We start from the raw sequence: 25,218 nt of genomic DNA on the forward strand, positions 1-25,218 counted from the left end.
TTCAAATCCCAGGCAATTGGCATGCAAGGGAATTACTGTCAAAATTCAAGGGCAAGTGAAAGGATAAAACAAATCTATTTGGTAAAGTTTCTGGTTTAGACAAGTCCAATTTGTTTATACTTGTTCTTCACTTCTGTATCACATTCATAAAGTTGTCATTTGTAAAGGTTTTTAAATGTTCCTTCAAAGACACACTTTTTTCTTTCTTTCTTTCTTTTTCCTTGTCTTCCTTAAGTCTTTCTTGTTATCCTGATTCATTGTGATGCTATTGGGGGTCAGAGGAATGGGAATTTTGCTCTGGTCACTGTGCAGTCCACACCAAGCAAATTGCCAAGGAAACCATGGTTAATTTATAAGAGGTTTTAATGATAACTTTTCTCTGCTTTTCCACCTCTTTCAGTATAGACTTGAAAAGTTTACTTGAAATTCAGAATGCTGCAGCTAAGGAATGAATTACAGTGGAATGGTTGCTGGAAGTTGTCCAGGAGAAGTATAACCAAAATGTAAGGAGAGAAAGCTAACACTCTCAATAGAAGGGTTTTGATTGTATGAAATTGCTTTTGTTTTGTTTTACTTTGAGAAAACACAAAGATCTCAGGCTTAGATTTTTGCCACTGAATCCAGCCTTGGAATCAATAAAAGTGTGGCGGGCTAAATTTAGATTAGATTGTGGAATGATTCAGAAAATGCTTTATGAACAATGCATAGAATCTACTCCAGTTTACAGATGACACTTATCTCCAACTGTTGTGCCTGCAAACATGTAATGAAGAAGGTGTCTGTTAATGCTAATCAGACATATTTGGTTTTCATACTGTAATTTAAGTGATTCCATAGGGAATTTCTCCTTGGTCAAATTCTGAGAGATTAAATGGCCTTGGGATGTGACCTTTCTTTGTGAGGGGGAACATCAACTCTGGATGTTTCAGATTTTCCTTCATTTCAACATGGAAAAAGAATGCCCCTGAGATATTCCAACTGAGCAGCAAAATTATAGCAGGATAGCAAAGCTGGAACCACTCTGTACCATGGCAAATCTGGATCTTGAAACTTAGCTCCATCTTCAGTGATTTTGCAGCTGAAGAGTCTAGTGCTTTTAAATTGGAACAATCGGGTGATCAAGACATTCTGAATGAAGGTGGTCCTACAGAAACATATTCACACTTGTCTTCTATTCATCACATAAGAATAACAGAATGTATTACCAAAGACAAGCGTACCCTACTATCACACTTCAGGCATCCTTTGTCCTGGTTAGCTGACAACTCTTTTTGCAAAAGGCTTTTGTCAAGTATGACAGGAAGATACATAAGCTATATAAGCCCAGGTATGCCTGTGGTATGTTGGGAGAAGGAGTCAACATTAAAAAACTGAAACAATGGATCAAACATAGTTATTTTAATAAAGTCAAGATATTTGTGTTTGGTTTTATATGTATGTTTTTCTAACTATATGAAACCAGCATGTTTGGAATATGACAGCCTGGAGATAAATATGCCCTTGCATTGTTCATAGCAGAAACACTGAATCATTATGGTAGTCTATGAGAGTGAAAGAGAAAACCAAACAGATCTACTTTCACTGAACATGTTGAATGAAATGTGAAAAATAAACAAACAGCACAGATGGTGAAACAGTTTAATTTTTAATACTCCTCCAGTGATAATCATTTCCAATATTTATAACAGCGTGATAGCAACATATATTAAAACATGTTATTTTAGTCTTAAAAAAAACAAACAAAAAAAAGCAGCTGAGCAATTCACAATTTTCAGCAAAGTCATATTTAAAAAAAGTGGTTTTGGAATACGATCAGTTTAAATATTCCTGCATGAATATTAAACAATCTATTCAAATGCTAAATCTTTGGCAGGGTCTTATTTCTGGCTACTGTGGATAACATGTCTGGAAACTTACAGTTCTGTATGCTCATTTCTCCTTCTTTCTGAATTTGCTAAGTCCAGCAATGCAAGTGTAGACCAGCAAAACTAGAATTCTCAGTAACTCTCTTCACTGTTTTTCAGTATTCTCAGGAACAGAACACAAATTTTGGAGAGAATCCCATATGGCAGGTGCTGACATTAAGTAGAGACAAGAACAGACTTCTTGTTAACATATTATCTACTCCTCACCTACCCCTGGTCTGTTACAAAACTCATTGACAATGAAAGCTAAATGAACTAACTGAAAACTAATTCAGTACTGTTACAAATATTTCAAACAGCTGCATAAACCTTTCTACAGGCTTAAATGCAAACCAAGCAAAGAACCTCTGAAGTCTTCTCTATGCCTAGCCACATTGAATATCATCCAAGCAACTATATTTTCTTTCCAGAGCAAATTTAAAGCATTCTTTTCAAAAGGTGGTGTCCTGTAGAGATGAACTGGGTAAACAGAAAGACAGATGGAGGAAATTAAATGAATCAGGTACTGCTGCTTGCAGAAGGAAGTGAATGAGGAGGATAAGTAGTTGATATGACCTGAGAAGATCCGTATTGCTGTATGACAGACCCATTAATAAATTATATGATAGAGTATTCTATACATTAACAGTTGATCTAAATAGTCTCATCCCAAGACACAAAAGACTCCATCTCCTTAACCATGATCTCTGATTTCTTTCTTGCATCTCCTTGAGGGGTACTGTGACTCCTAACTTGTTAAAGAGAGTGAAGATTGGAAGGAATATGTTATTTATCCAGTGTAGTAGTGTATGTAATGATATTTTAATGCTTCTTCAAGTTACTTTGATACCAAAATGACAGATACTGAGAAGCTATCATTTAGGTCCCTAATTAAGAGAAAAATATAGCTCTCACAGACATTGTTCTTGTGTTCAGTAATTTCCTTCAGATTTGGAGAAACAAGCACACTTCCAGGTGTTGTGAAATACTGTCCTAATGCCCTATGATTCTAAAGATGACTGTGACTACTTGGTGGTATTGACAAGTTTATCAGGAATGTCATGGAGCCAGTTCTGTGAAGGTGAAGTTCTCTTGTCAGAAAAAATGGAATGGTTGATTGTGTCCCCATTAAGTGAATATAATTTATTGAGAGAATAGACAATCTAAACTCGTCAAAGAATTTGAGGAGGGAATGAGTAGAAATTTCTCACGAAATGTAAATATTTTAATTTTTTACCCCCAGAAAAATAAACGTAGAAATTCTTTTTGCAGTGCGATTTTTGATTTATCATTTCCTCATTCACATTCCTTTTTTCCTCCTTTCTTTCCCACTGGAAACGAAGAGAAGGAAGGAAAAAAGCGAAACTGGAATCCAGAAGCCCAAAGAAATGAGAAAAGAGAAAAGCACTGTCAGTTTCCTACAACTCCATAAACCTCCTTTTCAATTGTTTTTCCCTTTTTTCCATCAAATCCCAGTGTGCCTCTTGTTCTCCTAGTCTGAAAAGCTGAAGAGCTCTTTTGCACAAGATCAGAGACAGATACGTGGGCAATGACTGTGAAGAATATTTAAAGGTCCCCACAAAGCATCATTCTGATAAAGTTACTGACGATGCTGTTAGTTCATAGAGCTTTCTTTTTCATCTTCTCCTTTAACTTGAGGATGGAACTTCCACATTACCTAGCTGGATAGTCATGTTGAGTTCATCCTAATTCTGTAGCATTCTGCTATTACAGAAGTGCTATGCCTCCTTGATATGCCTTAGCTTTCTTCTGAGGAAGCTAACATCCAACTTTTCCATACTCCTTTTGGAAACTGTAACACTGTGTTAGACGCTGTCAGCCTTTTAAGTTTTGTTGGGTAGATATGAAACTGTAGTCTTAGCTTGATTCTAGGCAACTGGTACAGGGAGGAGGATGCTTAGTGTATGCTTAGTGTATACCCCTTTAATGGGTAGGTACATGTTGCACTCCAAGGTTTTCCAAACTGGTTAGTGGCTGAAGGGGTTTTGGCTGACTGGCGCCCCAGCTGAGAGACCTTATAATGAGCCTCTCATATTTTTGGAAAATAGCCTTTGAAACCAGGCCTTCAACAAGAAGCACTAGTTACTCTCAGATGCTTGACAATATGCTGCCTTGTTTTCCTCCTTGATTTTTTCAGCCCTTACTGTGGACCATCTCCAGTGACTATCACAAAGCCTGTCTATATTAAAAAATGATCTATCTGGTACCTGTGATAGAGTCACATCCTTTACATACCAGCCACAAGAGGGAGATGTGGAATACTCACTGAATAATAGGTTTTAGTCCACTGTTTTGCCAGTGCTATTGATAGCTTCTGTGATTTTTGCCATCCGGCCACTTTTAGCACCAGCCTTTTTTCCTGGAGATCATGGCTTGCAACAGTCTGGTTTTAGATAGAGGCAACCTTTAGATGCCTCAGACGGAAATATTCTGTCACCTAAATTTGCCCCCCTTTTACTCTTTAATGGAGCAGTTACAGTTGTTTAACACTTTCAGAGAACAATGTAGCTATCTCAGCACACGAAAAAGAATTGATGGTACTACATGATTTTTTTCCCAATAAATGAATTGTAATTGGTACTTAGATTCTAATCATAGGAAACCTGTTTTATAGCAACAGTGCTGTTGTGGGCTATTTTAGGGGCAGAGTGGTGCATACTGGAGAAAATTTGTACATGAGAGCAAGAGGAACAGACAATTGCTTTTGGGGACTGTGTAGATTAGTACATCGTTGCATACTAACAAAGTGCTAATTGCTCCTTTTGACCACAGGCCCAGTTTATTGCGCTTTAGCACAAATGTGCCCTGTGCACTAAATTGCAAAGCTAACACTGCATTATTTCTCGGTACAGCTTGCAAATTCTTGTAGGGCAGTATGCATTAGCCTTAATTGGATGCAAAGAAAAAGGATGGCATAGAGGTACTCACTTGCAATTTAGAAAGAACAGCCCTGGTGCTAATTACCCAGGTAGCAAATGTTACATTCATTTTGTGATGACAGTGGTAAAATCAAACCGTATACATATATTTATATAATTTTAGTATAATATTTTAATATTGCATATAATAACTGTATATAATAATAATGTATAATAATTTATCTCTGCTTGGTTCGTTAGGTAAAAAAACAGCTGTGAACTACCCTGAACAGGTTGTTGGTACTGATTATAGAGACATTTCTGCTGATTTTATAGAAATAGTAGCTGTTTAGGAGGTTTGTCAGTTAGTAAATGACCATTTCGTAATAACCATATAGAGTAATGTCTCTTATTTATCTTGGTTAGAATTGTACTCAGAAAGGTAGTTTTAGCGTGGAAAGGAAGTTTAGGATGTTTTATTGTGGGTAGCACCTCATCTTTCTGCTCCTTTTCTAAAAGTCCAGAATTATTTGCTCACAGACCCTTTCCACCCCTCAAAGAAGATAGAAAGAAGCATCACAACTGGATACGTAAAAAGTCAGTAAGAGATTTCACTTGTTTGGAAAGACATAAATCTACAGGTGTTATTCCCATTCTGCTACACATCATGTAAACCTTTCTTGAACCAGCCTCTTGATTTTGTTGTTCTGCTAATAGGCAAATTTGAAGATCAGACTTCTTTTATATGTTTGCTTGTTCCCTTCTTTCTTTTTCTACAGGGATTCTTCTGGGTTTGACACTTTCTTTAGATAGGCAGCCTGGCACTGAATTAATTTAATTTCTACTATAATTTAGAACTAGCTCTTCAAATTCTTCATTTGGGATTTGAAGACAGTGGTACTAGAAGCCCAACCTGAGACTTCAGGCATGCATTGTAGTATTTGACAGTAGGTCATGTTTTACAGTATTTTAATCAGGAAAATGTATATGTAAAGGGAGAAGAAAAGAGGCTATAGGGAATAATCCAGTGTTGTGAAAAGAACAGACTAAAATATTTTGTAGGCTTTCCTTTCGCACTTTATTAAAACAATATGAATACAGAATAACACAAATTCCACTCTCTAGTCTATCTTTTGAAATAAATGAGTTGAGAAAAGAAAGTATAAAAAGCAGCTGAAAAGGACAAGTATGTGTCACCATAAGGGCACTCTGTGTCACAAAGCAAGTATGCCTTAGTGCCAGCCAAAACAACCACCCACTCAAGGTACCGAAGGGTAGGCATGCTGTTATGACCCAGATTCAAATGGTGAGAGTAGGAGTGAGAAAGTGAAAGTGTTAATAATACTTCAAGCACAGAGCTAACGGGAGGGGAATTTCTGGGATTCCCCTTTCATTCCTATTCTCTCTCAAAAGAAAACTACAGAGTTCTCTCTGAAAGAAAAAATCTCTTTGGCTTATCACCAAATGTTGAATTTTTAGACTGAATGATGTACAGCAGAACTGTATACCTGTCCTGGCTGGAATACCTGTGTAGTAGTGAAGAGGGATAGATAAATTCAGAGGTTTAGAAATTCTCAGATGACTAAACTTTGACTAGTGCGGAACCAATTTTTGAGAATGGGAAAAAGATGGGTAATTTTAAATACTGACATACTTCTTTGTTTTGCTGCAGCTGACATAAATTTGAAGGACAATAAATCTGTTAGAGCTATCAACACCAAGTCCAGCAGCCTGCCCAACCACATAGATTGCAAAATGGCTTTTTGGAGAGGATAGAGCATATGCTTACTATACTGCTGCAAAACCTCCTTTTTCATACTCCTTCATGTGCCTAACTCAGTTCATTCTTACTAGAACAATCATTTTTATGTTGCTGAAGTTTTTAATGTTCCATATTTTACAGAAGGATTAGGAAGCCTTCCAACTCTTTGTATCATATTAACACTGAATGGTGTTAAAACAAGAATTAACATTAGGAAATTCAGCCATTTTACAGTGGCTGCTTTTTTAGTGATAAAGTTTAATAATTAAGAAATTACAGCTTGATCTACTCTAGCAGCTCCTCTGTTTAACAATGCTTACAGACACAAATTACTTGACCCATTGCAAGTAGGTAACTCATGTGGGTAGATTCTGTATTACAGACATAAGGATTGCATTATCTCAAGCTGTCTGAAAATTTCTATGGCTCAGAAAGTCCTGTATTCAATGCATTTTCACATACTAAGTGTAGGGCAGTAAAAATAATTGCATGGTAGTTCTCCCTTTAACTTGTTAAACTTGAAGTGGGTTGCTGGCCTAGCATTATGCCTTTCTGTTCATGTTTTCTTTCTTTGCTGTAGGCAACTTTTCAGTAAAAAAAAAAGTGAGAATCACAGAATCATTGAATAATTTAGCTTGGAAAAGACCTTTAAGATCACTGAGTCCAACCATTGACCTAACGCTGACAAGTCCACCCCTAAACCACATCCGTAAATGCCACAAGTCTTTCAAATACCTTCAGGAATGGTGACTCAACCACTTTCCTAAGCAGCCTGTTACAACATTTGACAACCCTTCTGATGAAGAAGTATTTCCTAATATCCAATTTAAATCTCCCCTGGCACAACTTGAGGCCATTACCTCTTGTTCTGTCACTCATTACGTAGGAAAAGAGACCATCACCCACCTCACTGTGGCTTCCTTTCAGGTAGTTGCAAAAAGCAACAAGGTCTCCCTTGAGCCTCCTTCTCTCCAGGCTAAACAATACGACTTCCCTCAGCTGTTTTTCATAAGACTTGCTCTCTAGACCCTTCAACAGCTTTGTTGCACTTCTTTGGGCATGCTCCAGCACCCCTATGTCTTTCTTGTAGTGAAGGCCCAGAACTAAACACAGTATTTGAGGTGTGGCCTCAAATACTTCATCCCCACAAATACAGCAGGATTATTCCTTCCATAGTCCTTCCCACACTATTCCTGACACAGGCTATGATGCTATTGGCCCTCTTGGCCACCTGAGCACAAGCTAATTCATGTTCAGCCGGATGTCTACCAACATCTCCAGGTCCTTTTCCACCGAGCAGCTTTCCAGCCACTCTTCCCCAAGCCTGTAGTGTTGCATGGGGTTGTTGTGACCTAAGTGCAGGACCCTTGTTGAACCTCATCCTATTGGCCTTGGCCCATCGATCCAGCCTGTCCAGGTCACTCTTAGAGACTTCCTATCCTCCAGCAGATACACACTCTCACCCAACTTGGTGTCATCTGCAAGCTTACTGAAGGTGCCCATGATCCCCTCATCCAAATCACCGATAAAGGTATTAAACAGAACTGGCCCCATACATGACTTGTGTCTGGCTGCCAACTGGATTTAACACCATTTGGGCCCAGCCATCAAATCATTTTTTTTTTACCCAGTGAAGGTTATGCCCATCCAAGCCATGAGCAGCCATTTTCTCCAGAAGAATGATGTGGGAAGCAACGTCAAAGGCTTTACTACACTCCAGGTAAACAACATCTGCAGACTTTCTCTCATCCAATAAGTCAGTCACTTTCTCAAAGAAGGAGATCAGACTAGTCAAGCAGGACCTGCCTTTCTTAAAACCATGCTGACTAGATCTGGTTGTCCTGTATGTGCCATGTGATGACACTCAAGATTATCTGCTCCATAAGCTTCCCCAGCACAGGCTGACAGGCTTGTAGTTCCCTGGATACACCTTTTAGCCCTTCTTGTAGATGGGCATCACATTTGCCAACTTCCAGTCCACTGGGACCTCACAGATTAGCCAGGAGTACTGATAAATGTTGGAAAGTGGCTCAGAATCATTGGACTGTTTATGTTGGAAAAGACCTTTAAGATCACTGAGTCCAACCATTAACCTAACACTGACAAGTCCACCACTAAATCACGTCCCTAAGTGCTACATCTACATGTCCTTTAAATACAACTAGTTTCCTAAATAGGCTGAAGTGTGCTCTCTGGAAGTCCAAAGTAGCAGTTCTGATAAACCCCCTCCTTACTCCTCTGAGAATTGAAAACTCTTACCATTTCTTGATGGCTATGCCCAAGACAGCCTCCACCCATCACGTCACCCACAAGCTGGTCCCTGGTCACCAAACAAGAAATGTCAGTATGTGGTTGCTTGCTTACAATATTTAGAATTACTTCAAAAAATATGACTTTTTTTCAAAATAGAAATTATTTATTTACATTATCAGTTGTGCTTTCAAAGAGACTCCCTTAAGGCAGAGCATAATGAATTGGAAGTGGGGCTCAGCGGTGACCCATTAGCCTGCCTTCCTCTGAAACTTTCTGGCATTTGCAGGAGAGGGTGATGGAAGGTAGAGGAAGAAGAGATTATATCCTTTTGTGATGGCTCTTGTGAGGGCTTTTTCTCCTAGTGACTGAGTGCAGATATTGAAAGTCTTTTCTATCTCCCAAATGTCTGATGTCAACGTCAGATGTCATCTTTAGCAGCAGCAGCAGCAGCCGCTGTGACAGTAAAAAGCAAACAGTGGAAGACGTAGCCAAAATGTTGAAGTCCCTGCTTCCCTCCTCAGGGCTAACAAAGCACGCAGAGACCTACATTCTGAACTTGGGACACAGCTGTTAAAAGCACTTTAGTTTTCCAACCTGTGTGTCTGGAAAACTTTGTGATTGCAAGTGATTCAGACAAGTCTGGCTTTTGAAGCAAAGCAAAAGCTGGATTCTGAAAGTTTTAAAGTGTAACAACTGAGTCAGAATGGCAGAATTTCACACCTCTTATTTCAGATTTTCAAAAGAGGCAAAATAATGTGCCTGGTATTTTAACTCAGCTTTGTTTTTAATAAAATAGAATATATGACAATATAAAACTATATGGATGGAATTAAATGAGCTATACAATATACCCCAGAAACTATAACAAATAGCATCTTCATAGAAATCTTCATTCTAAAGGGCAGTTTGAAAGTATTCACTTCACATAAAAGCTGTTTATTAGTCTCATCACATTTCCTGGTACAATGAAACTGTTAGTAAAATATGATGGTATTGGAAAACACTGTATGACTGTAAAATGACTGAAAATGACTGCATCTGAGGACTGGAGTGAATTGCCTTACAGTAGGTTGTCATGCTGTTTCTTTTTCTTCTTTTTTTTTCAACTGCCATCTGTGCTCCAGAATTCAGGTTTTCATTAAAGCAAAAATCAGCTGTAAGGATTTCATTCTCATTCACATTAAAACCCCTTGGAATAACTGAGAAGCTGATTGCATAGTTACAAAGAAAAAATCTGAAATTCCGTCCCCTTCTCTTCCAGCTCGTATGTAATCCTCATCAATTTAAAATTTGTGCAGTTCTAGAGCTGTGTAGAGTCACATGGAGACACAAACAGTAACCAAATACCAAGAGTTGTAATGAAGATCCTTTACCTTTCTGCAAGCTTGCAATTGCATCTTTGAGAGGTCAGAAGTATCCCATTAATCTCAGTGCAGTATCAGATTGGAGAGCTAACGCCAGTAACTTGACTATCAACTTCATTAACCATTTCATTTTTGATCAAAGTGTATGACATAAGGTTTATGAAGATTGGCATAGGTTGTTCTATGCAGTACACTTGAGCAACTGGAGAGATAAATTATCAGCAATCTGAGTTGCTAATTAAGACAAAATCTGAGAATTCCTGTGATAGCTTTTAAAAGATGTTTATTTTATATCCATTGATTTGGGTTTGTAGGTGGATTTTTAGGAGCAGCACTGCATTTTTCCCATCTTGTGTTTGCATCGTTTTCAATTGCAGAAGAACTCAGGTGTAAAACAAAATTCACTGATAATTAATGTTACTGTTTCCATTGATAACACCATTCAATATGTAGGGGGAAATCAGTACTGGGTCAGATGCTGGGTTTGTACTTCACATGAAAGAGACTGCCTGGTGGTGCTGGTATCAGGGTATCTCCAACTTGATCATAGCATTCAGGAAGTGATGCCATCATGAATTGTTACAAGAATAACTATAGATTGAAAACCAAAACAATCAGTGAAGGATATTGTCTTCCCCCTCTCCATGTTGGCATTTTTTGGGGGTGGCTCTTTTTCATGTGTTTTCATCAATATCATTTGTGGTTTTTTTGTTAATGTTTGTCATCGGTTTTCCATACAAAAACATGGTTTTCTTACTGTTTTGGGAAGCCTTTAAAAATGTTATTGACAAAAACAGGCTCGGTATAACTCCATGAAACTGAAACTCTTTTTAATCTTCTGAAAATTCACATTCTGAAACTCTTTTCTCTTTCCGGATCACACCATCGATTGGATCTCTCAAACAGTTCCCTTCAGAAGGAGGGCAGGAGGGAATGTCTCCATTCAGAGTACTAACCAGGCATGACCTTATTCAAGTTGTGAAAAGTGAGATTCATGAAACCTGAATTAATGTTTGCACAGCCCTTGAAAAATATACTGTGTAGTATAATTGCTGAGCACAACATAATTGTTAATTATTTTGATGTGGCTTTGGGCAGCATAAAACCAGCAGTGTGCAGTTCACACTCTGCATCTGCAGGAGACACCAAAAATCACACGATTAAACGAAAATACTCTATTGTATAGGCTAGTAAAAAGGCAAAAAACAGTGTGGGGAAGAAATCTTGGCATTCTTAAACACAACTCTGCTAAAACACCCATTTCAGGGGAGATATGTGATACATTAAAGTAAAATGTTTATCAGTAAACTTCATATTACCTGGCAGATGGGAAAAAACAGTTCTGCAAGCATTAGTTAAAGTGAAAGGATGCAAGGCAGGTTCATGGTTCAGAAAAAAAATTGTTCAGAAGATTGTTTTTATTTTACTAATGCAACACAAAATGAGGCAACACTGGTAAAAGGAAAAAGAGCTTTGTGAGCAGAAGAGCCAGTGGCTTGACCGAGTGGTGGTGCAGTTTGTGCATTTCCCAGGCAAATTCCTCAGAAACCAGTATAATTGGTGAGTAATGTTTCACTGAATTGGTCTCTTTAGAGTGTCGGTGGAAGGGGGTGAGAAATTGCAGTGTGTGAGTGCCAGCTGCATGCTGCATCTGCAGTTCTTCATGAGGTTGGGTCTAACTTCTTGCTGAATGAAGTCTGGAGAGATGACAGAAGCTTAAAGCTCCTGATCATCCTTGCTGACCTGCAACAGTGATGTACTAGGGTGAAATGCTGATTCTCTGAAGTTGGTGCCAAAGCTCCAGCTGACTTCATCAGGAGCTAAATTTCACCGGGTTTGCCCTTCTAAAAGTATGCACTGGGACCGCATTTAGGCATCTTTGTGAGAATCATGGTCTGTTGTGGCTTTGGCTGGGGAACATTCAATCAATGCAGAACTGTGCTTTTTACCTGGAATCCACACACATCTTGTGTCAGCTCCACGCGTAGTCTTTCAGTTTCCCCGCTGTGTGTCTGTGACAGAGCTCATGTGCTGTGAGAAAGTCACAGCTTGCTCTCCTGTAGGTCTCCTGTGTGGTTTGGTAATGGAAGGGGTTTGCAGACCATACTCACAACTGTGCCATGGGAAGGAGTTGCAGTCTCTGTGCATTGTGGACAGACACAGTTTTGTTACTGCAGTTGCTCCGGTCTCCAAAGGTTTTTTTTTAGGTTTCAGCTCATGAGTATGTGCAGGACAGAAAGAAGTGATATGAAATGATGCTCAGAAAAGATTTTTTGCACGCAAGAGCAAAATCAAATAGTAAAGAAAAACTATATTCATATAGCTGGTATAACCGAAAAAGAGTACGATTTCACAGTACAAAATCACAGTGGAATTGCCAGGCCTTGTATTAATGTGGTTTATATCACACCACAGAGAAGTGCGTACCAGTAGAAAGTGAACAACTGAGTATTTTGAAAGGAATGGTAGATGTTACTTACTTACGGGATTCACGTTGGAGACATTTTTTCTGAAACTGGAGGTACTTTCATATGCAAAACTTCGCCCACAACAAATGACTTGGACTTAAGAAAGCAACCCCAGTGGGAAGACTGCTTGGTAAATGTTGAGGTGGCAGAGACATACTGATTTTAGAGACAAAGCAGTTTGAATACATCTTATGTGACTAATGGGATACACTATCACTCAGTCTCTCTACTAAGTATAGCACGTGTGCAATGTAAACCCATGTTATTTTGCAAAACTTTTATGCATCTGAGAGATACTTAGCAGCACATTTACAAAGCTGGTGGAAATCTCTTCAGCTAAATTACATTTGTTATCTTGTAGCTTGTCCCACTTTAAAGACTAACACAAATCCAACACAGTGGTACAGCATACGTGTATTCAGATGTTAATACGTAAGTTTACATTAGATCTGCTCATCCTTATACCGTTTAAGGAAGCTTTGTGAGGATCTTTTTCTTAGCCTCGGTACTTACAACTGTTCTATGTCATGTAATACCCTTGCAGGTTACTGCATTTACTGGAGGAACCAAGGAGGAAAGTAGCTAGAACACTGAATTTCTGACAGATTTAACTAGGTGTGATATTCAGGGGAGTTTTAGATCATCTTCTCTCGTTTTTAATGAATGGTGGGGCTTAGAATGTTCAACCGTTACTCTAGGGATATTTATGTTTAAAACCCCCAACCTTAAATGTAACTGTATTTCATATGCAAAATGCTTAAATGTATGTGAACTCACAAATTATTCAGATCAAATAACTATACAGCTTTAAATAGTGCTGAGGTTATATATAGGATAAATGTGACCTGTATGCAACCTAATACTCAAGATAGATAAGAAGATATAGAACAAAAATTACTGATTGACCAATCCCAATTTAAAGAAATGGGAATTTAAGTGAAGATTTAACAAGAAAACAAACAAAAATAAACTGTGCTTTAACTATGCTGATATGGAAACACTCTGGAAATTATATGAGAGAAAGAAAACTAAGTGCTACAAGAACAGACATTCTTTGATATTCTTTTGAGAAATATAAAAAGCAGAGGGTAATCAAACTCTTTCACAGATTTGGAATATGCATGTCAACTCTGGAAGATGTTCTGCGTTTCCAGAGACAAAGGTTTCTAATGTAGTGATTAGAAAAATCTTAAAGTTAATTCTAGGCTTAAGTGGCTGATATTATTCATATCAAATTTTCTCAGATATTTTAGAAATGTGATTAAAATAACCAAATCTCCATGCGGAGAAATCCATCAGCCATATCAATATAGCAATCACAAAACGACACTTTTAAATTAAAATAGAAAAAAAAAGGCCTATTTGTATAAAACCCAAAATGTGTTGAAATAATTAAAAATAGCAAATAGTTTAAAAGTCTTATTTAAACCATAAACTGTAGGTACTATTCTATAAAACCAAGTACCTAGGTGCTTTTAAAAGAAGTAGACTACAGTGCATATGTCAGTTCAGTTATTGCTTAAAACCTGAAGTTTAAGTTAATGTGTTAGTTAAGTTGATTGTTACTGTTAAGTTAAAATTAAAGAAACCGAGGTCCTGCTTCTCTGGTGGTTCCTTTTGGTTCTTTCCTATTGGATTCCTTTGGGATGTGATTGATACTATACCAGTCACATGGAACCAATACTAGAAATGGCACAGTTCTAAGACAGTTGAATTATAAGCCAAGAAAAAAAAAAAGATAATTGGGCAAACACAGCAATTATAACTTTACCAGTTTGTTAGTCATCATGTCTCTGTCACAAATGAAAGGAGCGTAAAAAATGTTTCTAGATCCTGACTATATTGAAATATTGCCCCCATATGATAATGTTGAAATGGTTCTCTCTGCTATGTGTGGTGGCATTTTCATTCGATTTTGTTCATATTTCATATTAGATTCATCATTTTGTGTTCCAGCTTTGATCACAGGGAACTTGCATCTAAGCATGCCTGTCTAGCACTTAGTTGTCCAGGCCATGTTACTCTACCTGATGTACAAAACTGTCACAGAAAATAGTGGCAGAATGTAAGCGATGTTTAATTATTTTACAGATGCTACTTCTATCCTTACTAAGAGATCTGTTACTTGTCATAAGTGGAAATTAGGTTGACCTGACCTGATTTAATCTTAATAAATATATTCTTGCTGTTGCTTTCCTCTTTATTAGATCCTGGGCTTAAAAATATCTTAAGTGATTATTTGTTAGTCTGAGTTAGGCTGGCCCGCTGCAGGGTATGGTTGTGTGGTTGTTTTACCAAAATAAGCTTGGACTGAGCTGTTTTCCTCCTTGCACATAATTTGCTTGTTCCTTTTTCTTGTGTGGCACTGGTGTCCATAAAGCCACACAACAAGTAAAATTAAGGATTTGATCCAGAAGAATTAACGCATCTGGGAGAGGGAAATAGGGAGAGATTTTGGTTCCTTGATCTGGCTCATTGCACAGCTGCAAAAGTGCCTGTGCTAACAGCAGGGAAATGACCAAATGTGTGGGACAAAGTATGACTGTCCTGCCCACTGGCTACCTACATATATGTGGGGTTAAAATTATTATCAGCTTCTCTTTCTCCCTGCTCAAACCAATATGGTGGTTACCTGTTTCCAGTCTTTTAGAACCTCTTATATACTTGAGGATGTAAAAAATACTTGCTAATGCCTTCAAATTACTTTATCCAGTTCCCTATGAGCTCTAGGCCATAGTAAATTTCATCAGGTTTGAAACCTAAATTTCATCAATTTATAAACCACTAACTTACCAAAGTAACCTCTAACTTGTTCTTTCCCTTTCCTAGCTTGAGTAAGAACTTTACCTCACTGTGTTAGTTCTCAGATGATCACTGGTAACCTTCTGAGGCTGCAGTTTCATGTTTGTTGATGAAACGGTATTCTAGTCCCAGTTGCCCTGGTGTTTGTCATGGGACATCACCTTCCAAGTTGTGCTGGTACAAGTGGCTGGGAGTCAGTTTTGTGGATTAAATCAGGGAATTGATCCAATTTGAAAAAGTCATGTTTTATTAATTGTCTTTTTAAATCCAAATCCTTGAGGGGACAGCACACCAGTAAAAACAAGACAGAGACAGGGAATATCTTAAACTACCGACCACTTTCTATTGTGAAAACAAGCCCCTGCAAAGACTTAAGCAAAACAACTTCAGATTTACATGATTGCAGCTGAGATTAAAATCTGGCCTTGATGCATCAACCATCTGTTTCCATTCCAAGAAAAGAGACTCAGCAGGACTATTTGTAATTCTGAGGACAGGATTCTGGTTTCAGTCCTGTAGAAATATATCACAAATAACTCTACTGATGGATTTGGAGTTATTTTCTTGTTTCTCCCAGTGTATAATGCTCAGGAACCTACCCTCCAGAAACTTACAGAATGAAAGGCATGCTTTGGGACAGACCTGGATTTCAGCCTCTTCAGGTTTACACCATTGTAACACCAGTGGTTCATACCAGTCTAGCTCAGAATATAGCCTTTTTTAAATAAGTATGGAATGCATATAATTTTGTCTCAACAGCTTCAGAGGAGTGTACCTCACCACTGATGTCTTGGTAGTCCTAATTAAATGTGTCATTTTTTCACTTCTTAAATTTTGACCATATTTGAAGTGACCTGAACTGGGACTGTATTAAATCTGTGAAGGAAACACATGGATACCTCTATTTTTATTTTCTGCAAATCCAATTAAAAACATATAAAAAAAGAAATTAAAATGAATTTAGATTAATTTAAATTAAAACTTTCATCACCTGTGGATCTCATCTTGCTGACCATTTTTTGCTAGCAGTTACAGAAGAAGTTTTATTCTTAATAATATGGATAAGCATTTTGACTGGGTTGCTGAGTTTTCTGCTGTTCTTTTTTATCTGTTCCTATTACTTGTGTTTGGTACAGAGAGACATACATCGATTGATGTTACCACAGGTATAATGAAGTATGCACTTCGGTTTCTGGGTAAGAATTAAGAAAACTGAGAACCAGTGTTTATAACACATACTGGAAGGAAATGTTATGTACCTGTTGACTTTATAGCTAAAACAATATAGCAGAACATCAGAGATGATATGCCCTATTTTTTGTGTACATCTGTGGGCTTATGTTTGCACAAAAAGTGCCACACCATTTGGAATGTCCTAAAGAAAATGTTGTCTTCTTGCCTGATTTGCATAACTCTTCAAACTTGCACATAGCATAGGATATATTTGCTCAGTATATATTTTTTTTAGTAGTGTCTTTTTTGCCACACCATTCCCCCTTCCTGCCATGGTGCAGATTTACGTACAAAGCCAATTTAATGAATATGTCACAGAAAGAACATCGTTTTTTTGGCAGTCTCTGCTCTGAAACCCAAATATTGTGGATATTTGCAGATGTTCCTCTCTTTACATCTCCTCCTGCAGCATCAACAAGTCTTGCACCTTCTCCTTCTGCATGACCACACAGGAACCACACAGGAACCACCTGTTTCCCTTGCAGGCTTAGCTTCAGTCTCTCTGCTTCTGTGACTTCAGCAAGCTTATCCTTCTTCAGCTTGCAAATTAACAGGCCTGATTCTCCACTCAACCTGTAGCGGATTTCCTAAAAGGCACCATCAACAGAGCTGGCTTCTTCCTTCTTTATGGACCAAAGTACATTCTAAACTAACTCCCTGAATGTCACTCAAGGACTGATACTGTTTGGATCTCATTCATGGAAGCACATGTAACATCACACAGTACTGAAATAAGATACCACTGGTTAGTCTGTTAATCCACAGCCAATTTGTGGTTGTGGGTTTTGTTGTTGTTAGGGTTTGTTTTGTTTTTCTCAAATACATCGTAGCACATTGTAAAGCACTACCGTTTTCAAGTTCTTTTTCCAGAATTTGTCGTGAGTCACAATTGTCACTTTTGCAGGTCATCCACCGCAATCATAAGAAGAGAAAAAATGCAGGTATTGTATTTGGCATTCATTGGCATGTGTGATGTATGTATATTCTGCATATGTACTAGTTCTTTCTGACAGCTCCAGGGAATTTCTCAGTAGGTGTTAGTGGACTAATAGGAAGATTTTGGTGTCATCACCATCTTATGAGTGTCTTTAGTGGCTATATATGTGTGTGTTCATATGACATTCTGGTCATTAACCATGAGTCAACAGTATGCTGTGAAGGCTAACCACATAACTGCATTAGTAAAACTGTGGACAGCAGGTTGAGGAAAATGATTGTTCCTTACTATTTAGTTCTGTGTGATAGTTTCTGGAAATCTATGTCCTATTTGAGGCACTGTGGTACAAGAAAAATATTGACATATGGCAGGGCTATATTTTGGTATGATATGCATCTTACCAATGCATATCGGGAATGTTACCAATGTATACAAGTACCTGAAGGGAAAGTGCAAAAATAATGGAACCAGGCTCTTTCCAGTGCTAGCCAGTAACAGGACAAGTGGCAATGGGCACCCATGGAAACACATGAGAGTCCCTCTGAACATTACTAATCATTATTTTTGCTGTGAGTATGACTGAGTGCTGATACAGGATATTCAGAGAGGTTGCAGTGTCTCCAGTCTTGCAGGTATTCAAACGTTATCTGGAGGTAGTCCTGGGCAACCAGCTCTAGGTGGCCTTGCGTCATGGTTTAAGGCCAGCTGGCAACCCAGAAACAGCCACTCACTCATTCCCCACCCCTTCCTCTGCTGCCCTCCCGAAGGGATGGGGAGGAGAATCGAAAGAATGTAATTCTCACAGGTTGAGATAAGAACAGTCCGGTAACTAAGGTATAACACAAATAACTGCTGCTGCCACCAATAATAATAATGCTAAGGGAAAGAACAATGGAAGAGAATACAACAGCTCACCACCCGCCAACTGATATCCAGCCCAACCCAAACAGAGATTTAGCCCTTCTGTGTAGTTGCCCCCAGTTTATATACTGGGCATGACATGCTATGGTATGGAATACCTCTTTGGCTAGCTTGGGTCAGGTGTCCTGTCTCTGCTTCCTCCCGGCTTCCCCTCCTCCCTGGCAGAGCATGAGCCTCAGAGTTCTTGGTCAGAGTAAACATTACTGAGCAACAACTAGAAACATCGGTGTTATCAGCGCTGTTCCCAGGCTGAAAGTCAAAACCACAGCACTGCACCAGCTACCAAGAAGGAGAAAAATGACTGCTACTGCTGAACCCAGGACACCCTGCTTGAGCAGAAGTGTTGAATCAGGTGATCTTCAGAAGTCACTTGCAACCTCAGCCATGCTGTGATTCTGTGACATGCAGGAGCAAATCCAGTAAAGAACCAGAAAGATGATTAAAGAAGCATATGTTCTAGAAGGCTATCAATAAGATCATAGGGAGGGTGGGAAACAGTGGAACAGGGGCTTAGACCAATTAAGAAATCTCCATCCTTAATATTTGACATTATATATAATTTTGCTTTGTGTAAAAAAAAGTTTCCAATTGCCACTTGGAAATTGCCACTAAATTTCAATTTCAGTGAATGCTCCCTTATTCTTGTACTGAGAACATGTTATTTGTTGTTGTGATTTTTTTCTTGTGTCCCCATTTGCTTGCTTTCTGTCTAAGGCAAACACAGGAGAGCCTTTCAGTGTGCTTCTACTAATTTTTATTTCAGTTTATTCTTCTATCCCTTTTTTGATAGTGGCACTTAAAATTGTGCAGTGTTGCAGATGACAAGTGGTCTATTAAATTAACTGAATTACAATGCATAGACATATATTAATGTATTTCTGTTCTGTTACCATTATGTTTTGTGCATAGCCCAGTAACTGCTTACTCTTTCTACCACCACCTCTTCATGAGTAATGGTCTTTTTGATCTATGTACAGTGTTTGTTGAGTCTTTGTCTGAGATACAGTCAGTTTAGGACCCAGGACAGTGAGCAGTTCCAGTGATTTCCTTTAAAGTGTGCTAAAGAAATTTGCCAGCATTTGGTTCCATCTGCCATCATATTTTCTATTCACTCAACTTGCTTAAGGCCTCCAAAGTTTTTCACAGTTTCTCTGGTCTTGATCAACTTAAATAATTTTGGAATGTCAGCAGAACACTTTCCAGATAGTTGATAAACAACAGATGCCCAAGGATGGAACCTTGTGGCACACCATGAATAACCTCATGCCATAGCAACCATTTTTCTTTCTTTTTGTTTCTTATTACTTCACCATTTTTGATCTGTGCAACTGCTTTGTCTCCTCCTCTTTGCTTACTTGGCTTCTTCAGTTACTCTTTATAAAGTGTTTGGACAAAGGAATTTTGAGACATCCCTAAATCATATCAGCCTTCACTGTTATCTACTATACTACTGACTGTCTCAAAGAATTTTAACAGATTAGCTCCTTTCAGACCTTATAGTGTATAGATCCCATTATGTTCTAAGTATTTTATAGTCACCAGTGCAAATAATTTACCTGCTATTGAATGGAAACTATTGGTCTGCAATTCACAGGATGACTGCATCTACTTTTACATAACTGCTTGTGCAAATACTGACCATCCTTCAGCCCTCAAGTATGACAGTGATCCTGCTCTCCCACTCGGGAAAGTGACATGTTGTTTGTATAAATGTACTGTCTTTCAGTACTGTACGTTCATATAAGCACACAGTACTACCACATTTAGTGCAATGAACACAGCAGACCACTGAGACATAAGGTTATGATGCTGTAATTGCGTGTGTTGTTACTAAACTTTTACTCTTTCCATTTGAATCTCAGTCTCCTCCCTTTCCTTCCATATTATCTTCATAACAACTTTAGACTCTTGCAAACTACCTGTACAAATGATAACAAGTCTTAAGTTATTCAAGGTAAGATTTTATACATACAGATTTGCATCTGAGTCCAATACATTCATACACTTTGTTTTCCAAAATTCTTAACCCCAGACAAATCTGTCGGACCCGTTTCCTGTTCTCTGTTCTTTCTGAGGTCCACATTTCCTGCTTGTCTCTTTCAGCTTGTTAGTGTTAGATTCTCTAGCATTGATAATGTAATGTCTAGTCTATCTTAAGTACAGGGACTAATCTGGCTCTAAGAGAGCTTGATATACTGTATACCAACCAGGCTGTACTGACTTCAGTGCTGTTAGATTAGTTAGTCTATAGCACCAGATGGCCTTCTGTCTTTTTGGCACTCTCACAAAATGGCCAGTCTTACTCTGCTGCTCCAGGAATGGTATTTGCACATGGAGAATGATGACTGCACTCAGAAACCTTTTCTTTTCTGCAAGGTCGGTTTGCATTTAGAACAGTGTCCTGGATGCTCAGGTAACGCACACTGATCCAATCTGCCTTTTTCAGATCAAGCAAGTATTCATCAGTATTAAGTGAAAGAATCTAACTTGACTTTTCTATTGCATCTGGAAATGAGGTTGTGATGTTTCCTATTCTGGGCACACCCCTAGATATACTGGAGTTCAGAATGAGCAAAGATGTCAGGAGCGTGCAGTAAGCAAAACAAGGTAGTAAAACTGGGAATACTTTGTTGCAGACATCTTGGGATTGGTCACCTTTGCTGTAAGCAGTTAGCACAAGTTACAGCTGCGTTAAGCCTCTCTATTCCAAAGAAAAAAGTTAACTTCACTTTGAAGAAGACACAGCAATTATATATACATAATAATTATGGGCAGTAATGGTGGCATGTTCCACCTACATCTCTCTAAGCACAACAACATATTCTTTTGCAAATTCTTGACATTTCTCCCTGTTCACCACACTAGGGAGAGATGATCTCCAGCAAGGAAGATAAATGGACTAAATAGGTGGAGATACAAGTCATGGCAAGGAATTTGTAAAAATGTAGAAGTCAGACTGCAAACTTTAGTTTTCCCAGGAGGCAAGATCCTGAACTCTTGCACCTTGCCTCCTCAATGACCCTTACCTCAGCAGTCCTTTTTCCAAAATGACCTCACACTCGTCTGGTCACCTTCTGCCGAACCAAAGTGAGAAAACAAGATGGCATTAGATCTATTAACACATTAGCTCAAGTGAAATGGAGAGATGAGGAGTCAAGGCCTTGTCATGTTCTGTGTTGAGCTGATGCAACAAGGTCTGCTTGGGCCCTACTGGAGCAGTACTTGGCTAGGAGTAGTTTATTGTCCCTACTTTTATGCACTGCAGCTAATATGGATCATTTTGTGCCTCCCACAGTATATGACAAGACAAATGACTTGCAGTGAGCTTCTCCTGTACAAGTGGTCAACACACATTTCATTACAGAGCCAGCAACAGGTATATCAAAAGTGAAGACCTGGTACTTCATTAATTCACTTTCCTTCATGCTTTTTCCATCTGTTCTTTTTTCAGTATTTAGTTAAATATTTAGTCAAAGAAATCTCATTGCTGACTTTGACTGGCAAAGGATTCTTGATTTGCTTGCACAGTATATTAGCATGTGGCTCACCTTCATCTAAGTGTATAGTGTGTTAGTGGTTGACTGGTTGACTCTACTTGTAAGCTTCCCCTCTCCATTTCTGAAAGATCTTGAGGAGTTTATGCCAAAAAAGGCTTTCCTATCCTATCTTATAAGTTTCCCTCTTTAAGCTTTTGAGGAAAAAGACTTTAAAAGAAAATCACATTTTTAGAAGCATATGCTTTTCATATCATACAGGAAGCAGTGGTTCATTTCTCAGTTATTTGAGATAACTGAAATGCTTTTGGAAGCAAAACCCTTAATCCTGAGGACTGTCTAGGCAAATTTGTCCATCATCATTCCTGGGAATTTCAAAGTGCCCATAGGGTATTCAACACCCAAGTACTGTGAAGTAGCTGTTTAAATCACTCTTAAGACTTTCTTAAAAACTGTAGTCTAGATGCAGCCAATGTCATCAGAACACTTTTTCCTTGAGGGAAAGAGAAGGGAGACTTTGGTGTTCCAATGTTCTGAAAAGTTCACTGAGTTATTTTTCCTCTGCAGGGACAAAGGTGCTGAAATAGCTTTATTTTAGCAAGTGTTTCCTAGTTCATTTGAACATTATTCCATGGTGATTTTCTATAAATATTGCTGTTTGCCTGCTCTTTCTTTCTTTTTTTCTGGTGTATGTTTTGGGGTTTTTTTTGAATGTGTGATAGATGTAAATTCACTATAACCTGCAAATTCTTATCTTTCTAATGTACAAAAGCAGCTGTTTGATGCTCATGTACATGACCTCAGCTTTTGCAGTATTCCTGGAGAGCACACAAAAAGAATTTGGAACACTCTCCTGACTGCATGATCTTCAAAAATGGCCAAAACCCCCTTGAGCTATGAAGGAGAACATCCACAAATGGAACTCCAGGCTACACAGAAAGGTAATCTTTATTACCTTTAATATTACTGTATAATCCTTACCTGGATTATATGTTTTAACGTGGCTCTTTTTTCCAACTGTGTAGAAATAAAAAGGGTCTTAGCTACAACAATTTCAAAACAAAAAGAAAAACTTATCAAAAATATCTATCTTTTGCAAAGATTATTTTTCAGTTAGCACACTTCAGCATATGCTTCATCCCAAGTGCGGAAAGCAATTTACACGGTTGTAAGCAAGCAAGGATATTAGCATTTACTAGAGATTTTGATAGTGAGTGATAAGGGTTGGTACTATGAAGCAGGGGTATTTCATGAAACTTATGTCCTGCATTATAACCATGAAAATTTACTCCTAGCAGTTGGGGTACTACACAGTAAGTGACATAAAGACTTAGAAATAAAGACACTAAAAAGCTGTGAAATAAATAATTTATTCTTCTGACAGTCAAATTCTTCCTAGTACAGGCTCCTTTTGACTGGCTGAAAGGAAAAGAGATCATGATACCTTTGCCTTCAAATCCCTGTTGCTTAGCTAAAGCATAGCACTGAGTTGAGAGAACAATGTTTGCATGTTGCAAAATTATGGAAACCAGGTGCAATGGAAGAGTGGATGTTAACTGAGTGAGAGAGTAGATTCTGAACAATAAAGCACTGGTGTATGACAGTGAAAACACAACACTGAAGTGGTATCATATCACATGGGCTTCTCTAGACAGAAAGACATTATGGGTTAGATAAAGTCAAACAGGCAATGTTCTTTGATTGTCGTAGGCTCAGAGGGAGGCTGCTGGTAGAAGAGATTTTTCTGAAATACTGACAAGCTAAGTTATTGATTAATGCTATATATTCGCTTCCTCAGATAAACCCCCAGTTTTTCTTGCCTGGTAGTAAACAAAAAATTAAAAAAAAAAAAAAAGCCATTTTACTCAAATTTAGCTAAATAAATATTTTTAAAACTAAATTAACAGAGTTCCTATGCCAAGATTTCCTTTTTTTTTTAACATTATGGCCAGCCAAGGACCACCATCAATAATACAACTATCCCTATTTAGATCAATTGGCAAACATAAAACCCATCTGTGTGTTGCTTAACAGGTGACATTTTAGATCCATAGGGAGAAAAGCAAGCTTTGTACAGATGGACAATCGTTCATTGGACCCTTGCTAGCAGCAGAATATTTATTCAGCCACTGCCTGCCTACAGGCTCAATATTTGAAAGAGCCAGTGAAAAATGTTTCTGGTGGAATATTTTCATGAGAAGCAAGTAGGAAGAGGAAGCAGAGGAAATTCTGTTAAAAATTGCTGGCTTACATCCACTAACAGTCCCGTTTTGATCAAGAACTGCAAGTTCTGGCGAGTGTTCTGGGGAGTGACTTGTTGCTACCCAAAGATTTTAATTACTAAGAGAAATACTATTAAATTGTATACATTCATAGGAAGGATGGGAGTTCCTTCTGCTGACAGCAGTTCTGTAAGTTGGAATGGAAACTGGCAACTCCCATCCACTATGCCAGGCAGTGAAGGTCCTTTTTCTCCACTTTGGTCATCACTTCCTTTATTTTTTGTTTTACAGATGACAGAGAACAGGGAGGAGGTTATATGAAAATTTTAATTTAGATAAATAATGAAAATTTATGGGAAAGATGCCAGCATTTCAAAATGTGCTTTGCTAGGTCTGGTGAAAAACAGTCAGCCAGGCTGACTTGGTAGAGAAGAGGATAAGGGGAATGTCTTTTGCTGTGGAAAACACCGCAGAAATTCTGTGAGTTACTGTGGGTATGCTGTCCACGTACTGAAGTGATCCTCTTGTCTGCAGGCTCACAGAAATTATTAAGTGACTAATGTAGTTTGCAGTAGCAGTTTGCTGATTTTTCCATAGTCTATGCAGGAACATGGGTATACATACATTTTACTCCTTGAGCTTAGTAAAGGCATCTCCATGTAAATGACAGTAAGTCTCCAATATGACAAGGCAGGCAGCATGTTCTTGGAGTGAGACAGCTGAAGCTGTGATTAGCACTACCTGCAGTTAGGTGAATAGTAATTCAGCCCTTGCTGTTTACATGTTAAATAGAATCATAGAATCACAGAATGGTTAGGGTTGGAAAGGACCTTAAGCTTCCTTGAACTTAAACACTGTATAAATTCACAAACCTAACATCATTTGTTGCAAGATACGCTTGCAGACCTGCCAACTCTCAAGCATTGTTATTGAGCTTCCTGACCATACCTGATACCTTTTCTCCTACCACTACGTTTAA

At 38.3% G+C, this 25,218-nt stretch overlaps 1 long non-coding RNA gene across 1 annotated transcript; it reads left to right on the forward strand.

Annotated features, from left to right (window-relative positions):
- The first annotated feature begins 10,135 nt into the window (after positions 1 to 10,135).
- LOC130607641 (uncharacterized) lies at positions 10,136 to 17,357 on the forward strand. Its single transcript, XR_008974297.1, has 3 exons — positions 10,136 to 10,204; positions 14,587 to 14,695; positions 17,151 to 17,357. It is a non-coding gene; the product is annotated as an uncharacterized LOC130607641 (long non-coding RNA).
- Positions 17,358 to 25,218: the final 7,861 nt, after the last annotated feature.

This window comes from Pezoporus wallicus, unplaced genomic scaffold (genome assembly GCF_028554395.1).
Source record: "Pezoporus wallicus isolate ANWC-B61680 ecotype Strahan unplaced genomic scaffold, APGP_CSIRO_Pwel_v1 contig_3181, whole genome shotgun sequence".
In the NCBI taxonomy this organism is placed as follows: domain Eukaryota; kingdom Metazoa; phylum Chordata; class Aves; order Psittaciformes; family Psittacidae; genus Pezoporus; species Pezoporus wallicus.